A 7,330-nucleotide genomic window follows, 5' to 3' on the forward strand; every position below is an offset into this window, starting at 1 on the left:
TCGATCCTAGGGCTACTCCAACAAATTACCACAAGCTGAGTTAAAAAACAAAAATTCATCCTCCCGTGGTCCTAGAGGCTAAGTCTAAAATTAAGGCGTCGGCGGCCTCGTGCCTCCTCTGAAGCGCAGAGGGAAGAGGCCTCCCTGCGTCTTCCTGGCTGTAGGTGGTGCCCGCAGCGCTTGCAGGTGCCTCCAGTGGCCTCTGCGCCCCCGGCCGTGTCTCCACAAGGATACCGGCCCCTGGACCTAGGGCTCACCCTCATCCTGAACCACCCCAGCCTGCCTGATTATTTCTACAAAGAAATTATTTCCAAATAGCGTCCCGTTCACCGGTACCTGGGGTTGGGACCTCAGTCTAGCTTTTTGGCAGGAGATCATTCTTCCCAAGTAGGCAATTTAATAATTAAATATTAACAATTAGAAATCTCTCTTTAAGGAATTTGCTTTAAGGGGGGGGGTACATCCATAATGATATCCGGAAATTAAATTTTTACGAATTAATTTTTTCACCCAAAATTCACTACTTCCGTCAAAACGGTGGTTTGGAGGGAATCTGGCAGGAGGCCCTGGGACATTCCGAAAATGGACACGGAGCTACGTGTCCCAGTAACGGGTCTAAGCCAACTAGCGCACGACAGAAGGACTTGGTCAGGCCCTTAGCGAAAATGGCCAACGTGAGCTTCCTGAGAAATGCTGTCCTTTGACGAGCCCTTAGAGAACACGAAAGGAATCTTTTCCAAGAGCTAAAAACACGTGTGAAAGAACTCTGCTAATTCGGCTCAGCTTTTCCCCCAGTGAAAAGAAGCAGGAGGAACAAGGAAGCTTCGGGGTTTCCCTCACATACCCCCAATAATGTGCCCTGCTCTCTCTAATTTCCTAAGTATGTTCTACCTTTTTTTCCCCCAGCTTTATTGAGGTATCATCGAATTATAACGTGGCATGTGTTTAAGGTGTGTAACATGCGCGTTTGATACACATAATATGGAATTATTACCACAATAGGCTTAGTTAATAACAGCAATAATACCTTGCGTGTGGGGTGAGAACATTTGAGATCTGATTTCTTAGCAAATTTAACTATAATGAAAAAAAAAAAACAAAGAGATTGAAATGCGACTTCAGAAACCCAAGTTATTCATCTATAAACTTATAACTGAGTTTTAAATACTTTGCCTTCCTCTGACTCAGTTCTATTAATGCAGCTGCACAGATGATTTCTCAGGTGGTTGTGACCTTTACCCAACGCTCAAACACTACGGTCTACGGTTTGATATGCAAAGTATCGCAGGTGGTATGTGATACATAGAAGATCACCGTCCTTGGCCGCCGCCGCCTTGGTGAGCATGCTGCCCACAAGCACCAAAACCTACCATTCGGTTACGCGTGTTCCTGACCATCAAGGTCCATCAGATACTCCCTTTCATTATGTTCTATCGCATTCGGAGAATCTGAGAAATTTTACTAGTATTATTTTAGGAGGGAAAATTAACTGCTTAGTAAAAATTAAAGTATTCATTCAAAAAAGTATGGTGTGTTAATTACTGGATTCGGTTCTGCATGTAGGCAGGTGAGACTACGTGGTCTCCGTCCTCACAGATCTCACACCATGGTTGGTGAAGAGAGTAGAAGTATGCACAAGTACAGCAGATATGCTTATTGGCCAGGTGGTAGATAAATAACGTGTTGGGAGATCACAAGGTGAGGAGGGATAAATTCTATTTGATGCATGCAGAGATTCTTCAAAAGAAAGAAAAAACAGGAGACTTTTGCTCGGAACTTTGAATGATCCATCAGACATGTCCTGACGATCATCCCGGTCAGGAATCTGCAGGTACAGAAATGCGGCGATGCTCGGGAAGCAGTGTCTAGTTTGCTTTGATGACTGAGAGAGGCCAAGAGGTAGGTCACGGTTAGCTCATAGACAGCGCCATTCGACATTAAGGAATTCGCATTTTGTGTTTCAGGCAGCGGCGGACCATTGGAGCCTCACCACTCCTGCTGTATTCTTATTTAGGTTTTTATTGAACACCTGTTACTGTGCTAAGACACAGGGATATATACACATGAGCCAGAGAGGAAATATGAATCTCACATTATTGAGGAAGAAACAGAAAAAAAAAAAAAAAAAAAAAACAAGGAAGGAAACAAGCATGAGATGGTCGCAGGCTGGGGTGCATCCCTGGGTAACGTAATAGGAAATAACTGTGGGTGGCCCTCGCGAGCCCCACGCTGGGCACCATGTGGGGGCAAAGGTGATGCATCCTATACGAGGGGACTGAACGTAAACTCTGTGGGGGCCAGAAAGTAGACGGTTAATACGGCAGCTTCAGGAGGTTTTGTAGTCATGTGGCCTCCTCCAGGAGGAGAGAAGGCCAAGAGTGGGGAAGTCCGTTGTGTAACTCTTCAGAGGACTCCGATGGCCCCGGCGTGATGTGTGGTCATTTTCAGATTACCTGGACATCAGATGATGCCCCCGACTGATAAATTATTTTCTTTTTAAGGTTCCTGAAACTTCAGACAAAAGTTTGTTTTTTTAATTTATTTTTAATTTATTTTTAATTTATTTTTATTTTTGTGTGGGTTTTTTTTGTTGTTGTTGTTGTTTAGATCTTTAGACAGATTAAAGCGCTAGTGAACATGTTCTTCTACAAAGCTAGTCTCGTTTTCTTTCTTATCTAAGCTAATGCATGCATTTAAATCAATAAAACAATAGGATCATAAATATGAAATACAGCCAGTCAGCGTTGATACAGAAATATAACCCGTAGCTTATTCGATATTCTGCTAATTTTGCTTTTGGAAACATGCTCATTCAGTTACAGTTAGGAGAAAAATTTAATTTGCCTTTAGAGAAAGATTCGGTGTCTTTTCCTTGGCGAGGTAAATGGAAAGAGAGTCCGTGTCAACGTGTTGATTCAAGAGTCCCATCAGTGACCCTATGTAGCCCCAGAGTCATCACTGCTCTGGTATGTTTTCCGTGGTAAGCCTCGATGTGGTGAAAGTGGATAAGGACTTAATTTAATTTACGATTTAATTATGACTTAATTTGAAGGCATAATTTTTGATCCTCATCATGTCTCCAAACAAGTTTCTCTGCAGTAATAGAAGTTTAAAAACAAACTGATGGGGGATCCCTGGGTGGTGCAGCGGTTTGGCGCCTGCCTTTGGCCCAGGGCGCGATCCTGGAGACCCGGGATCAAATCCCACATCGGGCTCCCGGTGCATGGAGCCTGCTTCTCCCTCTGCCTGTGTCTCTGCCTCTCTCTCTCTCTCTGTGGCTATCATAAATAAATAAATTTAAAAAAAAATTTAAAAAACAAACTGATGTCTGATGAAGTCTAAGTCCACTACACCTTCGTCCATGTACTGTGCCACGCTTACCGAGTTTATATTAATGTCGGCTTATTGAATTCTAAGAAAGTCATATTTTGCAAGAAATATTCATGAACAGAAATTTTCCTGTTTACATCTGAAAGTATGCAATTAAGATGAGAACTTTCTTGCAGATTTAGTTGATTGCTTTTCAAGTTTCTGCCTCAGCCTATCAGCCGGAAACTATATTTTGTATCCTAACAGATGTATCCCAAGGTGAAGAGGCAAGATGAACGAAAATCGTAATTTATTCAGCCACTCTAATGATGAAGTTATCTCAAAAAATCTCGTCTTAGAAAATGTATTAATGAGTAGTTTGAAAGTTCTCACACAGCATTGGTTATCAAATCACACACACGTGCAGGTGCGTGTATCTCAGAACAGCCTCTAAAGCCTGATTTTTAAAATTGAGGTACAATTGACCTATTAGTCTCAGGCATACACCATAATGACTCAATATTTGCATATACTGCAGAATGACCACTATGAAAGCTGATGATTTTATTACAGTCATTAGATTTTACGGAATGATGCTTGCTTTTGAAGCATCTAATAAGATTAGCATCTTATTAGAAATAAGAGAACAAACTGACGGTAAACCCAAGGGAGGTGGGTAGGGTGACGGGAACTAGGGGATGGGGATGAAGGAGGGCACCTGTAATGAGCACCGGATGTCATGTGAGGTGTAGAATCACTCTACTGTACACCTGGAACTAATATCACACTGTATGCTAACTCACTGGAATTTAAGTAAAATCTTTAAAATATAACTTGCCACAGATATTACAAATAAAATTTTATGTTCTATTTGCAATATGATCACACGTGCTTATTTAAATATTAGTTTTTCAAATAGAAACCTGATTAAGAAAGAGCTTAATTAGTCTTTAGTTTTTATTTATTAGATTAATTGATTTTTTTTAAGATTTTATTTATTTATTCATTAGAGACAGAGAGAAAGAGAGAGGCAGAGACACAGGCAGAGGGAGAAGCAGGCTCCACGCAGGGAGCCTGATGTGGGTCTCGATCCCGGGACTCCAGGATCATGCCCCGGGCCAAAGGCAGGCACCAAACCACTGAGCCATCCAGGGATCCCCCCCTTTTTTTTTTTTTTAAAGAGTAGCTTAATTGATTTTTAAAGCTGATTTTATACATCAAAATTATTCAGATTCCTTTCTTTTGGTGAGCAGATGTAGTTCCAATCAAGTTTTATGATATTTTTCTTCTACTCTTTTATTTCCCACATTAATTATAAGTGCTATTTTTTATTGATTTGACACGATATCAAACGAATTTTTCTAATATTTTGTTAGGGGGGGTTTCACGTATGTTTTATAAAATGCAATATGAACAGATAAAATATCTGAGTAGAAAGCTGTCAGGCAAGAGTAATGACAGGAATCCTAGGGATATTGGTTTGAACACAAAACCTAACCCTAAGCCAAAACTTCTAGGAATTAAGTTCAAGGTTTATTAAGCCCTATTTTTATCTCTCATTAGAAGGAAGTAAATTGTCAAAAAATGTCAAGCCTGATAAAGGCAGGGAAAAAGAAAGTGTGAGAGGTAAATAGAGGGATGATGAAGATTAAAATCCTTGCTTCATGTCAACATTTATATATTACTTCAGTATAGTCAGGAAGTAAAAGCAAAAAACTGTAAAACTGAAAAAAAGTATAAACTGAATGGTGTTTCATCGTTAACAAAGTTTAGGCTATGTTTGTAGTTTTCAAATGTTTGTCCCCACTCTTTCATGAAGAAATCTTTAAAAAAGATGAACCTAATTATTGAAAATTCATAGCACCATATCATTCCTAAGGTTAATGAAATATATAATGCTTAAGTTAATTTTATACTTTAATTTTTATATAATTCCAACAGAGAAAGTATAAGAATAATACAGGCCACTTGTACATATTTCTTTTAGATTCATAATTTGTTGACGTTTTGCCCCATTTGCTTGTATGCATAGAAATAAATAGATGGGATTTTTTTCCTGAATTTTTGAGAATAAGTTGGAGATACTGTGTTTTTTGCCACTATGTGTTGTTTTATAGACAAAGGACGTAATTCTCTCCCATAACCACAATACAATGATCAAATCCAGAGAATTTTAGTATTAACATATGCCCTCGTATAATCCGTATTCCGTATTTCAGAGGTTATCAGTTGTCTCAGTGACATCTTTTGTGACTTATTTTTTCCCTGATTCAAGAACCAGTCTAGGGCTACAAAACTTATTTAGTTGTCATATTTGTTTGGCCTTCTTTTCTGTGAAATAATATCTAGATTTTCTTAAGCTTCCTGCCCTTACCAATTAATTTTTGAAGAGTGGAAACGTATTTTACAGATCTTTATTCAGCTGGGTTGCGTCTTATGATGAGATTCAAGTCCTGCGTTTCTGGAAGGAATCCCAGTGGCACGATGTTGTTTCCTTCTAGTGCATCAGATGAGGGGTACATGGTGTTGGTCTGTCTCAATATTGATGCCGGAACAGTATGTTTTCAAAATCTCTTTCTTGCTCAGAGTGGAAGTTGGGTAGAGAGCTGCCGGTCAGCTTCTCTTGCAGGATCCTCTCAGGGCTTCCAGGCCCCAGATAGGACTTTTAAGAGAAAAACATGTGAAATGCTTTTTTTTTTTTTTTTCTTTTCTTATAAACAATAAAATAGTTTCCTAAGTTCTGACTGTCCTGTATAGGACTTGATGCATTTTGCTATTAGTTTTGAAGGTCTGAATCCTGTCTTCATAGGCTTCTAGGGGCCAGTGGTTTTGCTGAACAAAATTGAGTAACATCAACAATTTTTATAACATTTTATAACACCTGTTCCTTCTGCAAATTTTCAGTTCACCATACATTATTTTTCAGTGATTTCTGAGGGCATATTAGTTTCATCCACAGTCAATTTGTGGGTTTCTATTATTCTTTCATACTCCCCAACAATTAGTGATCATTTATGTCATTTCCTGTGCGCGACAGTCACGCTAACGGCAAAACTGCTTATGTATTTCCTCTGTTAGGGAACCACCTTCACCCTGGACCTGTCCCTTTTCTTTCATCACCAACCGTAGTTTCACATTTTCCCACTAAACTTTATATGAGTCTTTCTCTGCCATCTGGTTTCCATTATAACCTGCTCTATCTGATTAGCAGCTTTTTTTTGCTGATGACCTCATATATTTCTTTTCTTCTCTTTCTGCCCAAATTAACTGAAAAGTGTAGAGTTTCCCAGAGCATGTTGAAACTCCGGAGAAACCTGAGTTTAATCACAATGTGAGTATACATGGCTTCTCCCAGAAAACTCTCCTCCTTGTCTGAAACCACTCCGTTTCCTATCGTTTTTACTTCAATAAATAGTGAAGTCTCAATACCTCACTTATTCTATGTCCTAGGCTAGAGAAATGGTGTCATTTCTTTAAGTGTTTGGAAGAATTCACCATAAAATCATACAGGCTTACCGGCTTACATTTTGCAATGTCACAATGAAATAATTTCTTTTATAGATACAGTCCTACGCAGATTATCTCTTTTTCCTCTTATGAGCTTTTCGTAGTTTGTGCCTTTCAAGGAAAGGGCCCATTTCATCTAAAAGATCAAATTTGTGAGTATAGAGTTCATCGTATTTTTTTTGTTACACAATCAGTAGTGATGACCCCTCCTTCATTTCTGATTTTAATAACTTGTGTTCTCTCTTTGGTTAATATGGCTAGAAGTTTATGAAATGTATTGATCTTTAAAAAAAAAAACAACAGCTTTTGATTTCACCGATTTTCCCTTTTGAGAGTGAGAAACTTGTCGGGTTTTACTCTAATGGGCACTGTGCCTCCAGCGATTCAGCAGAATTACTCTGCAAGTGTTTCTTCCAAAATGTGACTCCCGAGGCTTCGGCCCCCTGCACGCGGAGTCTCGGTAGACGGTGACTCTCTGTATTCACTTGTCTCTCTGGATTCGCGGATGGTGGTT

Source organism: Canis lupus, chromosome 36 (assembly GCF_011100685.1).
Source record: "Canis lupus familiaris isolate Mischka breed German Shepherd chromosome 36, alternate assembly UU_Cfam_GSD_1.0, whole genome shotgun sequence".
Classification (NCBI taxonomy): Eukaryota; Metazoa; Chordata; class Mammalia; order Carnivora; family Canidae; genus Canis; species Canis lupus.